Raw genomic sequence first — 25,168 nt, 5'->3', positions numbered from 1 at the left:
TGTAACAATATCATTATCTTCAAATATGCCAGGCATAAAATTGCAATATGATTATTTTCCCTCAAATGATAATTTATACAAATTAGCATGCCACTGATATGAGCGTGCTTCGGTTTTAGTCAAGGCTGGAGTTTGAGTGAGCTGTGAGAAATAATGTTATAACATAAAGAGCAAAACCAGCATGAACAGTAGCACTGAGAGTACCACTACAGTCTCTACTGGCAAAACAATAAGCACAAATGAGAATGTGTTGGAGAACACTGAGAGGTTTATTCTAGCGACAGTATAATTTTCTAAACTAGTTTCATCACATACAGCAACCTTATTAGTTCACAAAGCCACAAGACTAGACATTATATCTTGTCCTTGTCAAAGTGTAGTTATAAGTTATTCTGTGTCATACAGGAAATCATGGTTTACATTCCGAGAGCTTCATTAACGTGACTAATATTCTACTCAATAGCAGCTTCTCTGGCCGGAAGCCATTTAGAAATCAACCACCACATTTCAAGCAAATTAAATAAAAACAAAAATTAGCCTATTATTACACTTTATGAATAAACCATGCAGCAATGTTGGTCTATATATAATATGCTAATTAACAAAAGGCTATCATGTGGGCCAAAGTGTTTCGCTTATCAATATTCTGCTAAGGTACTCTTTGGGGATGAGGGAATTTTAAAGCTCCGCAAATCAGATTTTTATTTGTTTTTGCCCACTTGCAGGGAAAACTTCGTACCTAGCTCAAAAGCACACAAGGCACCCTATTGCATATCAAACACAGCTAAAAAACAAAACACATAAAGTTGTGAAGTGATGAACATGCGTAAGTTACACATCATTGTATTCAAACAACAGTGACTTTTGGTTTCACAGAGTTCACGAGGGGAATCTCCTAAATCAGTGGGTCTCAAAGTGGGGGTCGCGGACACTCTCCCAGTGGGGCGCGATGTCACAGACGGAGGGAGAAAAAGGGTCGTGGACCCGTCAGGTTTGTTAAAAGCTCCGTCTGTGGCGAAAATGCAATGGGCTGGACTGACACAAACAAACCAAATAGCTTACACAGGTTCATTTACTGATCCATCAATTAAACCGGAGTGTTATCATTTAAACGGGAGTTGCACCTACGACTCTGACAAGGCACGTATCGTTCTGCAGTTACTGTCCTCAACAAGCAGCGGGTGCCGGGTGCTGCCGTGAGCCCCACCTCTGTCCCAAAACACTTACAGGCGGTCAGTCCTACAGTAGTCTCGCGCCACAGTCCCAGCTGCAGTCAGAGCAGAGAGGAGACCCACGCCACTCCGCCTCCATACTGAAATGAAAATGAAAATGAAAATGAATTTGTGCTAAAATAAATCACTGCATTTAAGTCCTTACCCTCACTGAAACACCCTGCAGAGTTTGTGTAATCTCTCTTGTTACAATCATACATAATCATTGCTTTATAAACACAACAGTCTTTTTAAAGACTCACTCCTTCTTTACAGATTACCCTCCTGCAATTGCAGTAGGCCTATTTGTAATCTAAGGAGTAATTTGTTCCTTTTTAAAAAAGCTCGTAGCCCCTAGAGCTATCCCAATTCTTCCAACTGCAGCTAGCCACACATAACCTCACGTTACAAACACACTCACAAGACCACGATGTTGCAGTTACAACTTCAATTATTTCACATACACTGTATCAGCAAACAAAGAGACAAACAAAACTATGGACAAGTTTCTGGTACATAAAAGTCAGGCAACCGATGCACCAGTTTCGCAAATATGATGAGAGCTATTTGCAGTTTGGTTTCACCGTAACTAACACGGCTGAGCTGCGTCCTCAGTGTGTTGTGTGCCGAGGTGCTGGCAAATGACAGCATGAAGCCATGCAAATTAAAAATACACTTCGACACCAAACACCCTGACTTAAAAGAGAAGCTGGTAGACTTCTTTAAACGGAAACGTGATGGCCTCCTGCAACAATAAACCATCTCCAAACATAGCACTGTCTCCAAGCAGTGTCTGGAGGCATCATATGTAGTTGCTCAAAGAATTTCTAAGCTTGGAAAACCCCATACAATTGCTGAAACACTGATTTTGCCGCGAGGCACTTGCTGCCAAGAAAATGCCACCCCTCTTTGACTCAGTGCTTCACCAGGCCGTAAAAATTACTAACTACATCAAAGCTCGTCCACTTAACGCCCCAACTACACCTAACCAGCTTTGGTTGGGGGGTTTGAGAACCCCTGTCCTAATAAAAGTCCAATTTTGTTTGACCCATCCACCTCCCCTCTCTCCACCCTACACAAACTTACTCTCTCTATACCAGAGGTGGGACCAAGTCATTTTTTTGCAAGTCACAAGTAGGACTCGAGTATTTGCACTCAAGTCCCATGTCAATACTGACAAGTTCAAAGCCCTAAATGTTTAGTTTGGAGTACTTAACAAATGATAATGCACTTTTTAAATACTCTTTAACCAATACCAGTATAAATTTGACCAAAAAAATTGTTACAGAAGTTACTTTGCTGTTAAGCAAATGTTAGCTACATATTAGCATGCTAACTATGTTGACATTAGATTCAACCTACCGTTGCTAAGTTGTTGTCTTGTAATTTTCACAATTTTTGTACATAAAAGTAATTATCTCTGGTATCAGTTTTACCAACTAGCACTCAGTAACAAAACTCAGTAACATTTATTCTTCATAATTCTCTCCTGCAACTTGATTGGATGATGTCAGATTGTTTCAAACAAAGAGGATCTGGGGAATTAAGTGTGCACTTGGTAGGAATGAAAAGCATAACTTTTAGTTGATTCTGGAAATTGAATGATTTGTGCCACTTTTTTAATGAAATACTCTTTAATCTTTGTTTTTTGAAGGTAGGTATCAAGTATTTTCAAATCTAAATCCTCAAGTACAAGTGAGGTCACAAGTCATTGGTGTTTAGGTCAAAGTTGAGTTGCAAGTCATTTTCTGATTTTGTCAAGTTGAGTATAAAGTCATCATATTTGTGACTCGAGTCCGACTCTAGTCCAAGTCATGTGACTAGAGTTGTCACCTGTGCTTTATACTACGTCAGTTTGTTTGTTGAAAGATTGTATGTCTCATGAAAACACTCAGAGGGGCGCATCATGATCACACACCGAGGGGTGTGATAAAGTGCAAGTATCTGATGACCCTGGGATGGGAATAAGCTGTTTTTAAGCATCTTGGCCTGCTTTGGCCTCTGCATTGTAATAATTGTTACCAGCACTGCCACCTAAAATTACTGTACTTGAAGAGACACAGAAACCATTTTTAGCTTATTCTTTAATACTCTATTAGCCTAAATCACCAAGAGGACTATAGATCTTCAGAGGGACATGACCTGTTCATGTCTGACTGAAGCTTTGCTTAATGGGTCTAGCCAGGACAGGATACCTTAATAATCCCCAAATGGGACTGGCTGTGCAGCTGGGGTACAATACATAAGGACAAGGCCACAATGAATGATAAATAATTCCCATAAAAACAATAAAAAAGGCTAATAAAAGAGCACCAAATAGGCCCACAGGGGCATGTAAGTGACTGTAATGATCCGCTTTAAGAGCAATAATATACGTTAAGTTTCACCCTAGTTGTCCTTGTGAAATTTGTGCGTCATAGAAGCTTCTCCACGTGCAAAACGTGCAAAATTTATGTTTTGACTGTAACAAATAGAGATTACGCTGGAGACTCTGAGTTTACACCTGGTACAGACCTTAGCATTGTGCCCTACAGCATTCTGATCACCGTCTTTATATTTTGGGAACATTCGTGACTTGGTTAATGGGCAGAATTCCTGCAAGTCTCATGGAGGATCTTTTGACGGCAGAGCCTGCTGTTAAGCCGCGGGATCAGACTTTGTACCATATGTTCCTCATTTTCAACTCCTCTAATGTTAACCAGCCGAGGGTGGGATGGCGTCATTTTGGGGCTTCAATATTGTAGCTCAAATTCCAATCAGAATACCACACATGGAGATTCCTACAGAGATATTCTGGTACGTAGCAAAGAAAATCTGAGCATACCTTTAAGACCTGGACTTCCTGCCACTGAGATAAAATAAGTCTGGATATACATCAACAGGAGCCTTTTTCTTTTTTGACAGCCATAAAATTTGTATTGAATGACTCTACACAGTATGATTACATTACATTCTCTACATTTTTCATAATATCAAACATTTTTTAATACTACATTTTGCCAACAAAAGACAATCAATGTATTTGCATCATATAATTAGGTCTCTGCATAGTAGTTAAGAGACAAAGGTGCTGTTTGTATTTGAGTTGAGTATGCGTTTATGTATAGCATCCTGATTGTTTATTGTTAACTCTATTTACATCAGATATTTAACTGCTGTTGCAAAACAATTTCTAATACAGCTAGTTCACATGCAAAGCATTCAAACGGCAAAAGATTAGGTGGCTTTTATTGTGAAGCATGCACAAAAAAGAATGTATTTGGCATTTGTCACAGAGGCTAACAATCTCAAGCATTACAACCTTTAATGCAAATTTGTTAAACAGTTACACTACGTTAACAACGTAGCATATCTGTGTGACGTATAACTGAAACAATGTAATACGTTAATGTTGTCAAGCAGTCGTGGTTAGGTTCAGGCAACAAAAGTTCTTAGTTAGATGAAGAAAAAAAGACCATGGTTTGCATATAAATTTATATGTTTGTTCAATAATGTTACGGGACATAAATAAGTCACATGGGTGATGTTGACCGTACTACGATAAAACACTGAACATAAAACATAAAATTGACTTTTGGTTTCATGGGGAAAAAATCAAGGTTTATTTGACCCATCCACCACCCACTATACATGGACTTTCTCACTCTTTACACTTTTGTATTGTATACTATTGTAGTATTGCTGGGCATTGGTTTACTGTACATTGTACTGTCATAAAGGATGCTCTAGGGTGCCCTTGGCCTCAACATCACACGAGGGGTGTGACGAAGCATCAGAGCATCAGAATGAGAACAGACTGATGTCAACACAATCTCAAGAATACATGCTGGTGTTGTATACTTCTGCAAACCACTTGTATGTTTTATATGTAGCACACAGGTAGAAGCTTCATCTTTCTTTTTTTTGACAACGCTGTGGTTAACGTGCGGTTGGGTTGAAGCACAAAAAACACTTGTTAGAAAAAAAATATCTGTTAAATGCCTCAGCTTGGTCACTAAAAACCCAGCTGGACATGTCCCGAACCTATAGCCAACATGTCAGGAATCATGTGGGTTTTAAATGGGCTCGGAAAAGGACCATAAAACAAGGGATTTTCATCAGGTTCCATTATGGCCCCATGCCAATTGCCCACATGGGTTATGCTAAGGCTACCTGGACACAAAGTTGGTATAGGCCCAAAATCGACATATTATCGGGTACCACTTGAGTATATCCACCCATTGTGGTGATTGGCATGGGGTCATTATGGAACCCATGGACAATCCCATTTGGGGCCCATTATTCAGCCAATTTACTTCTCACATGGGCCACAAATACAATTGCAAGCTGGGAACTGTCGCTGATTCGCACCCACTTTTGTTGGTCTTGAACGGTGGTCTGAGGCTGTTTGTCACTCGGCAGCTGTCTCACCCAGGTGTCAAGCCACCAACGTCCCCTTCACCTATTGACAGGACACTGTATGTCATACATTGAAACATACAAATGTAAAATAGTGGTTTGTCAAAAGGTACAATGCCAACACTTCATTTTGACATTAGGACTGCCTATGTTAGAAAGTCTGGTCTAATACTCTACAGCATAAAGTTGGATTTATCAGCTATACGTGCCTATAGGGACTCTAACAGTTATGTTTAGTGTCTTTGCCTCATCTATCTGCATCTGTTTCACAGAGCAACACCCTAAATTCTCACACTGAATTCTCACAAACTAGCAAAGTTATTAATAATTTATTAGAATGACAGGTAAGTGTCTAAATTCAGAGGCAGACAGCCATGTGTTGGCCCAGCAGGTACATGCCGCATTGCAGAGAGTGTGATATTGTGGATGTATTGAGTTGGTGTTGCCGTCATGTTGCTGCAACTGTGTTGGCATCGTCTTTGTAGATGTTGGTAAGCCTTTAATGCGATTTGGCATCGTAATTATGACCTTTTGTCTTAAATGATTGCATTATGCTCCTGTGTAAACCTGAGGATAAAGAAAACACACAGTCCCTCAAGTAAGAATTCTTTATCTCATCGCAAACATGGTATTAGTCATTGCTTAAGGAGTTTGCTCTTTTGTCAATTCAAATGCCATCTGGGTAAACACAGTTCCTGCTGCCCATCTGTTTGCTCAAATTCATTTTTTGTTAATTTCAAAGACAACCACAGAGCACACTGCTTATAACTTGACAGGTGGGAAAGGTGTGAAGTTGGCAGTGTGCCACAACATCACAGCCAGCAGGCAGCTTGCTCCTTTGTGCAGTACCCTACAGTATGTTACTGTAGATGGGAGCTATTGGACACTAATGATAATAAATTTGATTGGTGTCAGATGGAAGTACATGAGAAGTATTAGAATATGTCAAATTAGAGCCAAGTGCATGAAGTCTAACAAAATATTCCCAACTCAATTTTCACTTACTAGTGTTTCCCTCAGGTTTAAACCCCATGTCACTGTCAGGCTTATGTGACATCGTACGTGTGATGTTTGTCAGACGAAAATAACTAGCACTTTGGTATCAAGCAAACTTCTGCAAAGTATCTTAAAGGATAAGGCGAGTTTTATTCAGTAATTTTCTCAGCGCAAGCAATTCCTGTTAAAAGACTAAAACCAACACTGTATTCGACCAGTTGTTACACGGTTAGGCTTTCTCTACCTTGTCTTTAGTGGGAACAAGCCCTTTGGTTTCTATACTGCACATACAAATCTAACAATAAATCAAACATGTCTCACAAATATTAACTTAAGGTGGAACTTTTGTGCTGCACACATAATGTTCAGCCAAATTCTCTGGCCTTCCCTAAAAGCCTTTAAGCAACAGAGCATTTTCTTTTCGTGTGATTAATATGCATGTCAATACATTTTTTTCAAACTGTTCATTTTGTCATTAGTACTTTCACACAGAATGTGAACATGGACCCTTTGACAAATGACGGCATCAAAAAATTCTGCACACATTTTAGCAACGGAAGTGGTGTTTTGTTTCAGCCATCCAGACGAGTTCGCAAGCTTTAAGAATAATACTGAATTAAAAGTGTGACTACCATCATTATGTCTGACTGTTTTGTCTTCATTTGTCAAAATCAATATTCCAACAGCAGACTCAAATTCTACGGAATTCAAACAGGATCAAGATCATTTCAAATCAAACACTGTTTTGATTTAACAAGTGACCTTGTTAAGTGGTGACTCAGCCGAATGCATCGTGCTTGCTCAGAGTGACAGCAGCTGCTGAAAATAGGAGGAAAAAATGTGTCTTTGTAAAAAAAATATTCAATTTTGCCTTGATTTTAAATAAATACTCATATAATCTACACCAAATATTTGACTTAAGTTACTACAAGCAACCACAGATGTGTTCAGCTGAAAGTCACCAGTTAACACAGTCACTCATCAAACTGAAACACCATCTGCATCTGTGGCTGCAAGCTATTAGACTTGTTGACAACCACCGGACTGAGGACACATTCCAAATATCCTGGGTTACAGTACAACAGAAGCAGAATTTGTGGTTGTATAACAACTGTAATACGCTAGCTAGCAAGCCCATGACACAAAATGTAGGTACAATTCCCTTTTGGGGTGAAGTTTTCTGGGTTGTTAATTTATAACCAGTGGTGTGGTGGTAGTTGATGAGGTGGGTGTACTACTTGGTACAGTATATGGGTAAGTTATTATGGAAGAAATGGATATACTCTCCTATATATTCTGATGTTTTTTTGGCTGATAGGTGGCTATACCTTGCAGACCTACACATACCCTTCAACACACCTCTTATCGTAATTTAAGTCCCATTCATTATGGATTTGTGTCCTCGTCTTTGCGGGTTTTCCAATTTCAAGAGACAAAACTCTGCACTGTCATGGTTTTTGATGTTCTGAACATGACCACAGATAGCGTGGTCGTAGGAATCTAAGTTAGGGACTTGCAGGCTTGTAATTTCTTGTTGGTGTACACATTTGGTTTCGCCATCAAATATACAGTATCTGACCACTGAATACTGGACTTATGTCCTCTACCCGCTCACTAAAAGCAAGAGAGATCTGAGAACTAGTCAACACTTGACAAAGTCCATTTCTTTACTGAACATTCCTGATCTTTAGTGGTTAATACCCCTGTATATCTTGACAAGCTATTGAACTTCTCCACATTTCCATTGCCAAATTCTATTTGCACTGTTATGAACATCATCATTGTTTACAAATTATGTGGCTAAATTTAAAGGTCTTTTTTTTCGGCACAAGGTCATTATTTCTGAGCTTTTGCACCACCAATGAAAATACCAACCAATCACATTGTGCCAATTTATGTGGATAATAAATCAATAATGTAGGGGCTCCATGGACCAAACCTTTATTACTACTTTCTCAAAGGTAGTGCACACCAGATCCAATCCCTTCACTTCTGCCTTTCACAGTAAAAGCCCAAGAACACTGTGTAACTGTGTACCAGAGGGAACTCAAATTCACTCGGAGCTTTTTGCTTTTAGGAAACTCAATAAACAGCTTACAGTAGCTTAGGCGATACAAAACATGACCTCCAACAGACTGCTGGATGCTGCTCTGGTTCAATAGGGTCCCGGCAGGTGTCGAAAATTTGACTTGCTACCTGCAAATCAATTTGCCTCAAAGACTTTTATTAAACGTGTGTTGCAACTGTTGCAAATGTGCATTACTGCCGGTGTGAATAGTTCTGGCGTAAAATATTCTTAGGCGACTATTTTGCTTTTTCAAGGCATTTAATCGTCACACCCTCTGTGTGTAAAGGCCTTTAACGAGACAAAATTGGCAAGACAAGACAAGTTCCCTCACTCCCTGGATCTGGATTGGGGCCAAAAAACTTGATCGGGACATCTCTTATATAATATGCATTAGAAGCCTCAATCACATCCTGTCAGTGACTGTTATACTCTGGGGGAAATAATAAAGGAGGTGATGGAGGGCTGGTATTCATTTATGAATCCATCATCCCTCAAACCATTAACTGACTCAGCCTTGTAAAGACTGTGCAGTGTGCGGGCTTGGTTAATGATGAGCTCTGGTCAAGAAGCCAGCCAAACATGGAGGCCTCCCTCTGAAAAACAGACTCAGATAAAAAGCATTTGTATTGGGACATAATGAAATACTCCTTTTTTCCTCATGGCAATAAACTGCTCTTTGCTGGCTCAGCAAACACAAGATGATAAAAGGGTGGCTGATGCACATTTGATTGTGAAATCTCCGCTATAAAAGAGAGGATAAAGTGATTCTAAATCAACCATAAAATTGCAGATGGTAATCCAGTGCACGCCAGTAAATATGTTAAATGACTATCATCATTATCGCCTCTCCCTGCCTGACCCATGGCATACATCATTGCCTTATCAATGAGATGGAACTTCATCTTTCTTCGAGGAAAGTGTTTTATTTGATTTTCACAACAAAGCAGTCAGTGTCATATTATTTTGTCTTTTTTTTCTTACAAATACAAGTCATATTTAATATCTCCAATACTGTTGGACCATGAAAGCATACAAGTAATATATTATTGCACTGTTGAGGGTGTGAGGTCATCATTCCTCTGTACTCAGTGAAGTTTGGGCTATATGGATTAACCTTTTACATCTGCTAGAACATTCTCAAGACACAAAAATAAACACAAAGCCTCAAATTGATTTATAGACTGAGATCAAGTTAAGATATGTGAGCTCTGCAGAGGCAAAACAGTAGCAGCAGGATTCCGGTCAGTTAGACAATGCAATCAGATAATCTGCTCTAACATCAGATAAGCGTCACCTGTTAGCTTCTTTCATCTCCTCTCATGTAGAGAGGATCAATTTCGACGAGGTCATCATTCCTGAAAACAATCTTTCCTGTGGCACTGCTGGTGTATCGTGCCTTCTTTTCAAATGTTATTAAGTTTTGGGCTGTCCACTGCAGAGCAATGTCACATAGACACAACACAGGATGACTACAAGCTCCTGCATACATTTTGTGGCTTGAGGTGATACAGAAATTCCTGAAATGAATTTGCAAACCAACATGTGAGGCCGATACAAAAAAAGGGAGCAGTTGAAATATACTTTCACATAAAATGTGTGCATTATAGTGATAGAACAGTAGTCCACTAAGAGCTCAATCACTAAAAGAACATGTTAGCATTGTACATTTCTGCAAACTATGAATGCATTTGCACTATTATCATCATCATATCATTATAAGTGATGTAGTGTATGAGCTGACTTTGTCATCAGGAGGTGTATGGAGCAGGTGCATAATGAGATGTCTGCTTATGGCCAGCAAACAATAAAATCAGATTTCTTAAGTGAGTCACTGAGTACATTTACATGCACATTCTTATTCCAAAAAAAAGACATTGTTCCCGCTGAGCTATTTACATAGCTAATGAAAATTCAGATTCCACTAATATTCCTGGATATATGCAGCCGTGCATTCTCTGATTAACATGCCCTAATATGTTGTTTATTATGTCAAAATGTGGAAAATTAGAGCAGCTGGAGCAGCTTGTCGTTTTGCTTTTATGCATTAAAATAGGAATTTTTCACATTTTCCTACAGGTCTTGGACTTGTTGGATCATGCTCGCTCATACTCCCTTTTAATTCCTTCAACCACCCAAAGGCCGGAGCTGCGATATTTGCCCATATTCCAAAAAAAAAAACCTGTTGATTTCCAAGTCTTTCTTATGTTTAAAAATAGGTGTATTTCTCCTTCAAACCAGAAAGCTTTCATGCATGCATTTCTGCCCAAGCCTTGCAAGCTGTTGGCAAGTTGGTTTGTGTACAATGTGTCCATGACAACACAAAGACACGACCGTAAAGAGACATCAGGCCATGCATTGCAAACTGCAGTAAAAACCCAAAACTGAAAAAATGTTTTTTTTTGAATAATAAACATAATTAACATTACAGAAATAAGTAAATCCCTATTTCTCATCCCTTTCAAAGTTACTCCTTTATAGAAGACTCAGACTGATCCTGAACTAGACACTAAACCCCACTGTGATACCAAACACATTCTCACATACGCGTGCAAATGAAAAAAGTTGCAGGGTTTTAAGTAGTTTGGTTTCAGTGTGGAATAAAGGACAGAAAATTCAACTCACACTTCAACATCAGTCCAGTCAGCAATGTTAATAACAATATTAATTAAAACTGTTTATTTTATCTTGTTGAAGTAAATTTTCTTAATCTCTTGATTCACCATTTTTTCTCTCTTTATCAAACTTATTTACTTTCAGTTTAATGTCTTTAGTGAAGTATTTTCTTCCACATTATTAGGAATTAACTTGCTTTGATCCCTTACTTCCTACATTGCAGCTACTAGGGGAAACTGTATAGAGACCAAAACCGTTTTTTGTACGGGGCTGTGAACATGCTTAGTTCTGCTCTAAAATTGGGCATTTTGACATGAAGGTCTAAAAGGATTGATGCACTTTTGGAACAAGCCTCAAGTGGCCATTTAAGGAATTGCAGTTTAGGCACTTAAGCGTGTGAAGAAGGAAAAGCTGAATGTGACAGCCACAGACCTGAGAGAGAAAAGATAATGAAAGGTCCACGCTCCGGCCAAAATTAAGTAATTGCTGGGGTGTGAGCATTCATTGCAGTGATGGTATCATTACGGCTGCTGTGCCACTTGCAGAATAATGTGCACAGCACCATTCTTAATAATAATAATCCTGAGGTTACGGGAACAAACATAAGTACTAGATTTCTTCACAACCCCAGATAATTCAGTGATATGAACATAATTGGTGTAAAGTATTTATGTATTAGAAAATATAAAATTGGACAGCAAAGTGAAAAAGGCTAAAATCAACATACATGAACACATACATAGCCTACTTTTTGTGATTTTGGAGAGGTCTGTATGTGTGCAAGAGTGTGTGTAAAGTGCGTCTGCACTTATGTGAACTAAAGCCACGCAATTATGGCTTTTACACTCTGTAATGTTTATGGACCATTTTTGTTGCTGGAATGTGGAATTAAAAGCTTGACGTTCAGCCGCCTTTGTGCAGAGACAGCCTAATTAACCTTTACTGCTACTGTATATATTTCATTATCAAGTGGCTCTGTGACTTCCTCTTTGCTGTGAGATTTGTTTAGGTGTCAAGAGAGCAAGAGAGCCTGAGAGTGGGTGTCTCACTCCACAAATGAATTGAGAGCATGCAATTTATATGCACAAATGATTAATACAAGGGTACATATTATTGATTCCAGACCATAAATGATTATGTCTTGCACACAAGTTTGTTTCCAACAGCAGTAGCAACTAAGTTAAAGGGACTTTATAAGCTGGAAAACGAAATCAATGAGCTAAAAGAGGCTAAAAGCCTCTGTCGAGATGCAGTTAAGTGGTAAGTCTCAGTGGGTTAATCACTAGGAGGGACACTCTTCATGTAACACATAGCAACTTGTAATATTATAAATCTGCTTGTTCCATAAATGAAGATTTATGACCCTGACACTGAAGTCTGCATTTAAACCCAAAATGACATAATTCATACAATGAATATGCAGTCCATTCTCACTCTGAAGTTGTCAAATACCGCCACTTGGTAAGTTGTTTCAGAGTCAGACAGCAATGCCAAAGGCCACCTTATGTGGCAGTATGAAACGCCGGCAGCTGGCGTCAGTTTATATTGCCCCAGACAGGACCGGTCTTGGTTGTATGATGTGTTGGCATGAGGCAACAGTTTATAACCCTGCCAGATGGAACCTGTCACAGCAGAATACTACGCCACTGGACAGTATCAGCTTGTTTGCTGTCAGTAATGATGTAATGAAAGAAGCAGGTGAGTCCCTTTAGGGCTGGGCGGAATGGAGTTGGATAGGTCCAACATACCCCGAACGTTCACCCAGGAACCCGATGTTCTCTTCCCATATGATTGTAGGGCCAAACCACAATGTTTTTTTCTAAATCTAACCTCGTACTTGCGTTGAAAGGAAATACATGTAAATATGAGGTGTTTTATTGACGTACGTTTATTCTGGAAAAGACTGCATCAAATATGCAGAAGCTGCACATTTCCTTTGAAAATGGAAAAGTATTTGCAAAATACTAAATGCATTTAACAGGAGTAAATTGACACACAGTCCTGAAACAACAACAGCACTGATCAAGCAGCAATATCCGACAACTTGGGATGATAATGTGTTGGAATATGTCCTAGATGCCACATTGGACATTTTAAGTACTTTCTCCTGCAGCACAGCAGGACAAATCTGGCATAGGTATGAAACCTTTGCATTTTGTCTGGAGTTTTTGATGAAGTTAAGTTGCGCTGAACAATGTTTTCACGCTCAACATGCGTTTGTAATGATGGAAGCACCATCAGCTCTGGCAGAATAGAAGAAGACACTGGAGGAGCAGATGATGTGCATGACAAATGTTTGGTGAAGGAGAGAGAAATAGGATTTTAATGTGTGTTCCAGTGATGAACTATAAAGCCAGAGCGGCATGTTAAAGTCAGGTGGAAAGGGTTCCATCACCTGAGGACATTTTACTGTGAAATAGAGAGAGTAAAGGACACAAAGTGAGCTTTGACAACCAAAAATCTCTCCCTGAATTGAATTTGTTGGCGGAATATCTCTGTTCTCTGCAGATTTATTACGGCCATTTTGCGGCCCAAAAATTCTTGTTTATTTCTTTGCTTACTATCTTCACTCTGCTCCTTTCTTCCTCCTGAAGGTCAGAAGCGACAGAGCCTAAATTGCTATGACTGTGGTGCATTGAGGCTGATCCTCTCAAAGTAGGAGGGCATTTCAAAGTGCCATGTTAGGGGATCAGCTCAGAGCTTATCCTGCAGTAACTTGTATGAAAAATGTGGACCGAATCTTTGAGAGACCTGTTTCTGCCTCTGCGGGACACAGCCCCCGGTGAGGCGGCCCATGCAGGTGGCTGGCGGCGCAGGCGAATTCGCAGCAGATAACACGAGCCCTCACCTGATTGGATCAGAGCGGAAGAGCCTTCTCGAAAGCACTGTAGCAGCTGGGAGCCAGAGGGAAGGGCCACAGCGAGGCTCAGGCCACTCAAGCCAGAGAGTCATTAGTCTTACCCTGAGCTAAGACCAGGGCCCAGGGGAAACAGCTCGTCTCATACCTAGCAGTGTCAGAAAGAGGCTTTGTCTGATTGATTACACTACAGCAGGTTTTGTAGGATAACATACATTACTAAAATTAAAAGGACCATTCTATAACCTATATTCATCTGACTGGGACACAATTGGCTGCTTGGTGGGAACGCCAGTATTTTGTGAATTCACACTTCACAAGAGTTATCTTAGAGTTCAGTTACTGAAATGAACTAGTTCACACTTACAGTCCCCAAAGAATTAACTAGTTTACGTTTGTAACTTCTGTCACAGAGGTTACTTTTAAAAGCCAAGAAAACAATTTATCATACTATGCAGAAAGTGAATCAAGTGGTGTAGAGAAGGTGTAGGCCTACTTAAGATGCAATGAAAGTTTTGTTTGGCCTGCATGAACCACGTTATGCAACAATTCAAAAGCATAAAATTGAAAATTCAAATGTTTCCAAGCAAGCTGGTCATTTTTTTTCTAATGATAATTATTATTTTTTCCATAATATCAATAAAAACAGTACAAGACAACACAGCACAACACAAAACAATGCAACACAACATTGTCCAGTAGAGTCCTTAATTTCCTTACTAAAAATAGCAATTTATCAAGCAGTGTGCATTTCAGCGAAGGGAGTGGCACATTTTTAGTGGGCAGGCTCAGCAAAAAGAGGCCTGTTTTTTTCTTTATATTAAAAATATTAATACCTTCGTTGGCAGTGAAGTTCCAAAACTGTGAGATGTTTTCACATTGCCACAAAAGATGGAAATAATTTGTATGTTTTCCTACAAAAAGTAATGCACCTGAACTTAAACACATCCCAAGTAATCATGAGCCAGTACACAGTGTATAACCCCATGTATCTGGGAAGGCTGCGATCAGGTGACAGATTTGCTGACAGAGGTGAAGAGTAGAGTAGTAGTAGAGTAGAGTAGTAAGGAGGCCAGCTGGGGTGGGGGAGTCAAAAAACACAGGACTTTCTCCCAGGAGTCCCGTGTTCAGAACGGTTTGAAATTGGAGTCATTTTCAGGTACATCATCACCATGCTTCTTTTCCAAAACCTAATCACAGTAATTTTATTTACCTACACCTATCCTCTATAAATATGTTAAGTACGTAACATCATTTGTGGGTCACTAATTAGTAGGATATCCTACAGACCGTTGTATGAGGATACGTTCAACTAGTTACTAAATCTAAAAGATCTGATTTCAGTTCTGCAATTTAGAGAAAAATAATTAAGTTTGAGTTGTAGTTGGGTGGATGTATTGCTGGGGATGGCTTGGGGATATCATTTATGTGTTTTTTTTGTGGATGTATCTTAATGCAGGTATTTGTGGTATGTATGTATGTATGTATGTATTTTTTGTATTGATTCACTAACTTTTTTTTTTTTTAATCTGTGTATGTGCTTGCCGATGCATTTTCTTTTCTTTTTAACATTCTAATTTTTAAAGTCTCCTGGGAACAAGTGTTGCAAATGGATACAAATATTAAACACAGGGCATCTGGTTCTTGTGCATAAATATACATTTCTAATGATACTGTGATGTCCATAACAAATAAACTCAACTTTACGGCTGGTGAATCATAGTCATATGCTTTGTTACTGATTTCTTGTGGTCATCAGTCACTTGCAGATATTCCCAACACTGATAAGATGATTCATTTCGATGTGTCAGTTCAAATTTATTGCCAATGTGGCCAACGTTCTGACGGCACAATTTGTGGCACTATATGAATATAAATGTAAGATTATTTCCGTTGGAGTGTGTACTGATTTACTCATTAAAATCCTTTATATATTGATAAGAGAAGCTTGAGCAGTACCATCTGCCTTGTCTGAGTCACCATTAGCACTTGTAAACCATGCCAAGGTGTTGTGATATGTTGGCATGCCCGGTGCTGTAAAACTTGTGCCATTAACTGTTGTTGTAATAAATACACTCACATTCATGCTTTTAAGTTGCAAACTGATGTGTTCACTGTGCTGATCACCAAAAACATGAGTATGTTCGATGAATACCATTTATTCAGTGTCTTTATACACAACACTGAGGTACTCTAGCAGGAAATCATGTAGAAACCACATGCACTGGATTGATTTCTTGTACAAAAAGCCAAAAACTGTTTCACACAGTTAGCTCTATATATTTAAAATCAGTATTTCACCCCTCTTTGCCTGCACATTCAATGTAAACATTTAGCAAAGAGTTTTTTTTTTCTTTTCTCTTCTTCCCCATCTTTGAAAAACAAGTCTCACACAGGTGAAATACCATTAAACCAAATATTCCCAGTATCCCGTGCTGCACTGCAATAAAACTTGATTTGAAGGAGAGGTGCAAACACATGCATCAAAACCCCACGTATTCTAATCTGGTTATCTACATTACACTTTCCCAGATGGCCTCTAAATTAAACTGCTAATGCCCTGGAAAGCTTATGACAACAGATACAATATATTAACATATGTATTGCCATACACTTGCATTAAGAAGTCTATTTGTCCTTTGCAGAGGACGTTGTATCCAGGGTAATAATTGTCAAACCAAAATACAGTGAACCAGGATTTGCAAGAAGCCATTTGGACATTAAAGAAAATTTGTTCAGTGCCCTCAACAGCACTTCAATAAATAATACAAGCAGCTCTGAAATTGCATTGTTATTGAATACAAGCCGCGGGCGATTCCTGGATTACCCTTTTTCCCTGTGTATCAGTTCACATTACGCAGAGATGGGGAGTATTTACTGTGGAGGAACTTTATGGGATTTAATCATCATTTGAACTTTTGACTTTCTCTAATTATCCACTAATGTAGCTCTATTACATGTATGAAGTGCTGTGACAGTTTTTGTTTATGATTTCATGTGTATCTACCACATTTCTGGGGATATTAGTCTTTTAAGTAGAGACCATGCTGATAATTAAACCTGCAATTAGTGGTTTTATTGGCCACTTCGGGGGCAGTGGAAACAAGTTGGGAACACAATAATGACATATTATAACCCTTGCCGCTGACTGTGTCTTTCTTCTTCTTGGTGCTGAGTAGCTGCACGGTGGGTTTTTACCGCTTTTTCTCTGAAAACAGGTGTTAATTCCCTATAGGCTAATCACTGCCAGAGGCATCTTTCACACTGCTTTCACATTGTCATTTGGAACATTTTTTTATACAAAAATAGCAATTACAGCAGCTTTAATATGTTATTATTCTTTGTCAACACACTTAGAGCTAATTACTGTGTAGTTATTCTTTTTACTGTGTTGCAGTCTGCCAAAGATAGACACAGTTACCATTATAGCTAACAGACAGTATCCAGATTATTAAATAGAAATAAATAAAGTATGCAAATTAGCTTTTTTTTGTGGTAAAACCTTGCCTGAAACCAAGTATTGAGGACAACACAATATGTGACATGGGAAATAGCAAAAACAGTTCTTATATGGAAATGTCACACAAAATATTATTTTAAAGCTACACTAATTAACATTTTTTTAATTCAGAAATAACTAAATAAGTGCAATGTAAAATGCATGGTACATAGTAACAAATGTATATGTATGTGTGCGTGTGTGTGTGTGTGTGTGTGTGTGTGTGTGTGTGTACATAGATATATATATATATATAGTGTACATAGGCAATTGACCCTTTGCTGAGCCCCACCCCTGTGTGATGGTCTGTCAAGCTACAAGAGCTAGCATGAAGCCTACAGTGTTAAACTGCAATCCCTGAAGAAATAAAATCTTTTGGAAAAATTAAAAAGCAATTTCAGAGAAAGCACACAGAGGGTCTACAACATGAGTTTGAAGGATACTGTGTGTGTGTATATATATATATATATATATATATATATATACTAGGTCGACAGATTCTGTCCTGTATAATTATTGGAGCCAATATTTAGCATTTTGCCAATTATCTGAAACTGCATTTTATTTTGATGATCACCAATAAAATGATTAAAAAGTTCAAAGAAAGTGCCAGCATGAGAGGAATTTTCACTTTGTAAAACCTTAGTAAGATATTTTTATTTAGTCATTTTTTATTTCAATTTTCATTTGACAAAATGTGGGGAACTTGCTGTATATGATGTTGAAAATTTCAGTTTTGACTAAACATTTGCTAAAGGCACTGAAACAAAGTTTTGTGTCAGAGTTTGTTATATTCCAAAATCTAAATATTGACAGAAATACTTTCATTTTTATTGTTACTGCATATCATTTCCAAATATTAGTTATCTGTCTTATTAACTACTAATAATTGATCAGTTTCAGCCCTGAAAAGCCAATATCGGTTGATGCCTAGTATACGACGTCAAACTCACTCAGCAACAAAAACAGGTTAAAATGATTCAGATTGTTAACCAAGATAGACTAAGCTTACGGCTAATGTATCAAAGTACAAAAGTAAACCCCCGCATTACTTGATTGTGCGCATGCGCCGAGGTGCATAGCAGCCTGTAATCATTGCTCCGTCTCAACTTTGTTTTTCTAAGTACTTTTCCTTCTTTTTTCCTTGTTTTTCTTACTTTCTTCCATTGGTTTAACTTGGAAGTTACGGGCCCTCTCTAAAGATGCTGGTAGAGAGAGTTTCGGTTGTGTTTTTCGTCATTTTACAGAATTTCCCTTGGGATGAATAAAGTATTCTGATTCTGATTCTGATTCTGATACTCAGCGATTGAGACAGAAGACGATACAATTAAAGGAAACCTTTGCACTGAACACTGAACTAGCTAGCTAGCTATCCCTACACTTTTCAGGGTTTGGTTTTGCTTTTGGAACGGAAAAGAAATGTATATGTCCTTCAAACCTCTTCTGGTAATGACTTTCATTACGACTGTCCCAAGAAAAGTTTATTGCTCAAAATCCACAAAACCAGCCTGCAATGAAGAAAATCTGAAATTACTGCATCAGAGTCAATGGAGCACAGCCATGTCTGATCCTGGTCGGAGCTAGCCGATACTACACTATGATTGGCCAGTCTGCATCTGTGGGGCGGGGCTTAGCAAAGGGAGAAATGCCAACACATATAACATATTATCTTTGTAAGCTAGTAACATGCCAATGCTGTGTTTTCAGTTCTGCTCATTCCATAAGGCTAAAAATCAATTAATGCACATCTTGAAATAAAAATAACTGAATCTTTCTGTCACAAATGAAAGGTTGAATTCATAAGCAATAAATCAGACTCTTTTGGATTCCTATGGCTCAGGTCTGTTTGTAGAAACCTGGATAACTGACATAAATGAGTCAGTGCAATGACTCTTCTTGTGCCACTATTACTTAACATTTTAGCATTTACCATGTATCTGTACTGTTACATTGTTGCCTGTATTGTTAAAGAAGTATAACTAAGCTTTCCTGCTAGAACAAAAAGTAGGTGTCTCTTCTTTGTGCTCGTCAATGCACTGCAGAATGAGGTGTGCAGAACGAGGCGAGAACACGTGGCAGCAGATGAATGGAGAAGTGAGGTCAAACATGGAGCCACCTGGATCTGAAGGGGCCGATGCTTCACTCTCTGACCTGACAGTGTTGGGCTGCATCCAGGGAGAAGCAGAGCTATCTGAGATGTCTAATATAGGCCCATCTGCCGGCCTCCCGTGGGTCCCCTGCTACCTTTGCCCCGCCATGTGTTCCCCCGTAGCCTACATTCCCAGATCGGTGGCAGCCGAGCCCACAATCAGCATCTGTCTGTGCTAGATAAGTCAGTCTGCGCTGGCCCGCTCACAGCCCCTTCACAATTACTGAAAGGATATTCTCGCACTCCAGGCTTCCCACACCTCTCCAGTAAATTATCACCTCCCCAGAAAGAACGCGCCGTGTTGCCTGAGAGTTTGGATTACACATCATCAAGTGCTGGGCGCAGACAGTTGACATTGCTATGTAATCATCATTACCCTCGCAACTGCTTCTCAAGTAGGGTCACAAGGAAGTCAACGCTCAAGTATCATACAATAAAAAACTATGTAAATGCTCCAGTGTTCAAGCTGCCCCTCATCTGAGTGTAGTGTATATCTAAGTGCCGATTATCTGAGCTCTGAAGATCGGTAGAAGCTGTGCGCTGAGTATAACCTGTTTTATTTCTGTGTTTTGTGATCTCTCTCGAAAACATGATGCATACAGTATGTCGTTTGACCCTGAAATGGTGCGTACTGTCTGCCGCAGGACAAAACGACTGACTTCCACCTATGATGCCTTGTGTATGCTTTGACTTATACCCTGCAAAAATAGTATGAATACTCCTTTACCATTGCCACGCCTTTCACCACCAGTGGATAATGCTTCTGACATGTCGCCATATTTTTTAATGTCTGATTTTATTTCTCGCCATCGCCATTGTATTTTCTCTAAATAAGGAGCCTATCACCGACAATCTGCTTCCTGTCTATATCAGCCCGTTCATGTCCAGTGCACGGGAATAGTCATGTGATTTGCATTTTCAGGCATGTTTGTATGGACAGAGATTATCTGAAATTGTGAAAAAGCCCTTGTGTTTCTAAAAAAAATTGTCCAAATCAATTTCCTTTTTGAAACAGCATTTTAAAATGAAAACGTATTAGTGTGGATGTGGCCCGGCTAATTTGACTATTATTGAGACCTAATGGTCTTATTTTCCTTGAAAATTCTTAATTTCCATGCTTTAAAAAAAAATTAAGCTTGCTTCAAAAATAATAATAGTAATAATTTTCTATTATCGAATGTAATTTCCTTATGAGGCTGTATGCCATATTCTACTACAATTCAAGTTTCTATGAAACCTCGTAACAAGCTGGTTTGTGTTGGAGGTCATCTTACTTTAATGGCACTTTTTTTTTCTACTGGGAAAAAATTAAAAATTAATTGGGTCAATTCATGGGAATTTTTCAATGTACGTTATATTAAAAGAATAATTTCAGAATCTTGAGTGATCTCAGTTCAATTCAGGTCCATGATAGATGAGTCAATGAGTGTTGCCTCCCAAAATAGTTCAGTCTGACCATGACCTGAAGTCTGAATGGAGGATGTTTCAAGAGTTCTGCAGAGTTAAACACACCTTGTTGGAAATGGAGAGCTGAATGGTGATACAGGTAAATATAGTCAGTGCACAACAGATCATCTGGCAATTAAATGTATATGGGAAATTAAGTCGCCCATAAAATAAATAATCATTTATTATTAGTTTTAAACTGTGCTTTTCCTTAATTAAAATTAAAAGTAATATTTTCCTTCTAATTATCGTCAAATAAATTTCTTTCCAAGAAACTAAGGACACAGAAAAACTGTTTCCCAATATACACCTTCAAATTTATCTTTCTTTTTAAACTTGACAGACTTCTAAAGTGAAAAATGATCAAACTGGCAAAAAACATACACACGTCTCCAGAGCTGAGAGCCTTGCTATTACACCTCACCTGAGAAATATAGCAACTTGACAGGCACCGCGTCATGATTTAGTTCCACAAATGTTCCACAATGCCACATGGATATTCAGCGTGCCAAAAAAAGGACAAGTCTCAAAAAAAAAGTTTTGCTACATTTCTCTCCTAGTCTTTTTTTTTTTTTTCAAAAGTTGCTGCTCACAGGGAAAATGTGTTGATGAATGAAGCTCTCATACAAAGTGAGTTGCTGACAGCTCTGGAGACCTGGGGGACCAATTCATTTGCAGCGCAAGTGCGATATGTTCAGATCAGTCCCTCAGATGTCCCAGATGCCTGAGCACTTTGAAAGAGTCACAGGACTGTGCTGGCACTGGAAATTCAGCAGCGCTCCAAATGAATCAGTGCTCTACAGCGCAGAGCCCCCGCTGCCACAGTAACGCAGGATTTTTCATTACCCTACTGTATGAATCACACATCCACTTGTTTGATTTCCACTTTTAATTTCTGATGTGGACTACAATGGGCCGGTAAGTAGCTTTACGAGGGCGTCTATTGAAGAAACAGATTGTAATATGTCTTGCTTTATCTCGAAATATGAAGTCATCTGGTATGAGGCAACAGCACGCAGACGTTTTATCACTTCTACACTGTGAAATGATAATTAGATCCACTGTTTCCTTTGCTTTTGTGATGTCGGCCTTACGGTGTTTTATGAGACCTTCCAGGGAAATCTAACACTCATTTGAGTATTATATTATTTATAACTGATTTTTTTTAAACACTGTCAGAGCACTTTGTCTGGGGGGGGGGGACATTCGCAAGTCATCGGAGCTCTTAAAAGTCCACCTTGTGCTTTAAGTCATTGACCTGCCCTCTGCTCTATTCATCACTCATCAAATGGCGGTGCCCCTAAGAGACGACCGCCTTCTATTACCCGCTGTGAATTCCATTAGAGGTATGGACTCACAATGGAGCGTTTTTTTAAGCCTGTTACATAGTCATTGTAATGGACTGAGGTCATGGAATCGTATGTAGGGTATGGTGCATAAAAGACTGTATAAGATGCTGTACTTTACAGCTTTCACATTAAAGGCAAATCCTTTCACCTCTATGCTGAGTGCTGCTCCGGGGATGTTGCACCGGAGTTTACTTGTATACATCATCGTCAAACTAATCATGTGACCTCCATGATCCCGATGCACACAACACAATAGGAGTGCGTGTGTTGGTTTGATAGAGACATTCATATAAGTCATCACACCCAAGGTCCATGTGGTGCTGCAAGGCTTGGAAATGCAAACACAGTGAGTGGATACAATTTTGGAGACCTCCACTATTAAATTACATTTGGTCTTTAATTTTTAAAAGTAAAAAATGTTCTTGCTGCTCAAATGTCATACAGTATATGTGTTGTATCAGGAAATGTCACTGCAGACAATTTAATAGCAAATCTGTTCAGTCATGATGTACAGGACTTTGCATGACAGCTGGATCATTCCAATATCATGAATCCATCCAGCACCCCAGAAGCGGGGATCACAAAATTGCAATCACAACATCATGCGAAAATCTTGTTAGGCTTCAGAACCACAACTGCTTCAGACCAATCGGCTGCTGGCAGCTGTTTTACATGTTCGCACATCACAAGAGCTAATAGGGCTAGGCCGATTCATCGATAATGTCGGTTTCGGTAATATAGTAAGCTACAATTTGTCGGAGCATGGACTGAAATGCGGCTAAAATAGCTTATCACAGGAGGGCATCCACTCTGTACGGACACTTAAGGAGAAAGCATCCCTGGGCATTTTGTCCAAACAGCAGCAGACAGCACCTTCCAGTGTACTTTTTGTCACCTCCCAAACATGACATATTGGGATTATCAACACACAACATGTTTCTGTTTGTAGTAGTCACTTAAACTTTCAGCACTGCTGCTAACTAACTAACTAATGATTTCTTCACAAAAAACTGCAACATTAATCACAAGCAAAAACTGTAAAAAACAGAAATTATTGTTGGATTTGCAAATTTCAGACCGCTCTTGAACACGTCACTTGATATTAGACAGGTTTGTGTAACAAAATCTGATGACAAAATTTTCAGGGTATATTATTATGCATATAATAATATAATGACAATATAAATTCAAACATGTGTAACTCATGTTTGGTTTTAAAATGAATGACTTACAACATTCATTTTGAGAGTTACAAGTCTGAATGACTTCTTTTTTATTCATTCTTGAAATTAATAAGAATGCAGGACGTAGGAATAAGCTTTTGCTTCGGCCTGGGCCTTTTCATTCAATACTGAATACACAGTGTACTGATTTTATTTATGTTTATGTTTATATATATAGTTTGAACAGTCATTGTATTATGTGTGATGACTGAATAACCACAAAGCACAACATTGCAAATTGACTTTACCCAAAACATTACAACAAAAAATCTCTCTGATTTTACCAGTATTTTTCAATAACAGACTCAGGTAACATTAACTAGACTCTCAGCCCCACCTGGTACCTCACACACACGCGCGCGCGCGTGCAGAGAGAGGTTGCAGGTCTTGAAGCGGCTCACGTGCAGCTCTCATCAGAGCAAGAAAACACAGACAGTTTAACTCACAGTTTGGCGTCAGTGCAGAAGAAACACTCTTTGTGGTCCGACAGATGAAACCAGACGGAGGCGGCGGAGAGTCCTCATCAGGAAGCCCACAAACAAACAGACCTCTCAGCTGTCCGCTTGTCCATCCACTCAGCGACGTTAGCTTTAGCTTAGCACAGGTGCGCGCGACTTTTGACTTTAAGCTAATGAACTAAAATTAAGCGACAAATGTTCGGTGTTGTCCACAACTGCAGTCTCAATCCGTTTGCTCAAACTTTCACGGGACTATTTAGTATTTCTCGGTAATTCTTCTACCATGTTTTCCTCTGTCATCCCCGCCTGTATCTTTCCTTTAGTCTCCGCTGTGGACTGTTTCTGGCCCGCCCTCTCACCTTCATTTCCTCACTTACAACCAATCACAAAAGGTGGCTTGATTGATAGACTACCTACATTAACCAATCAGATAAAGAAGCCAAAAAAAGGCACAACCCGTGCTTTTTATTTAGTTTCACCCAAGGTTTGCTTTGTTAATTAGAAAACTTCATCTTAACTATTCATGTAATTGTTTACATCCTATCTTGTTTATGAGTAAATTAACCAAATCCTCAGTTATACATTTTTCCTATCCATGTTAAACTCAATTACTTTCAGTTTAACTGGCCCCTGGTGCCAGACCATATCTGACACCAGGGGCCAGATATGGTCCTCAGGCCATAAGCTGAGTATCACTTCATTAGACTCTAATGAATAAAGCCACTAGCATTATGCTATGTCAATTCTTAAGTCATGGAATTAAAAGAAAAAGAAGCCTTGGTTGAACATAAACTGATGTAACATGCAGCTCCAGTAGCCTATTTCAAACATATAGGGGATCTACACATGCACACGCACGCACACGCACATGCACAAAGCTAAATGCTATAACAATAAGGGT

The 25,168-nt window shown here is 39.0% G+C and overlaps 1 long non-coding RNA gene across 1 annotated transcript; it reads right to left on the bottom strand.

Moving 5' to 3' along the window:
* Positions 1-273: 273 nt before the first annotated feature.
* LOC148190140 (uncharacterized) lies at positions 274-24,608 on the bottom strand. Its single transcript, XR_015775283.1, has 3 exons — positions 24,256-24,608; positions 5,566-5,652; positions 274-1,312 (listed from the first exon to the last, which is right to left on the bottom strand). It is a non-coding gene; the product is annotated as an uncharacterized LOC148190140 (long non-coding RNA).
* Between the last annotated feature and the right edge of the window lie 560 nt (positions 24,609-25,168).

The sequence above is a fragment of the Plectropomus leopardus genome, chromosome 2 (assembly GCF_026936395.1).
Source record: "Plectropomus leopardus strain MGB_pleo_1.0 chromosome 2, ASM2693639v1, whole genome shotgun sequence".
NCBI lineage: Eukaryota > Metazoa > Chordata > Actinopteri > Perciformes > Serranidae > Plectropomus > Plectropomus leopardus.
Note: the sequence above shows the minus strand (reverse complement) of the source record. Positions and strands in the feature narration are given on the sequence as shown.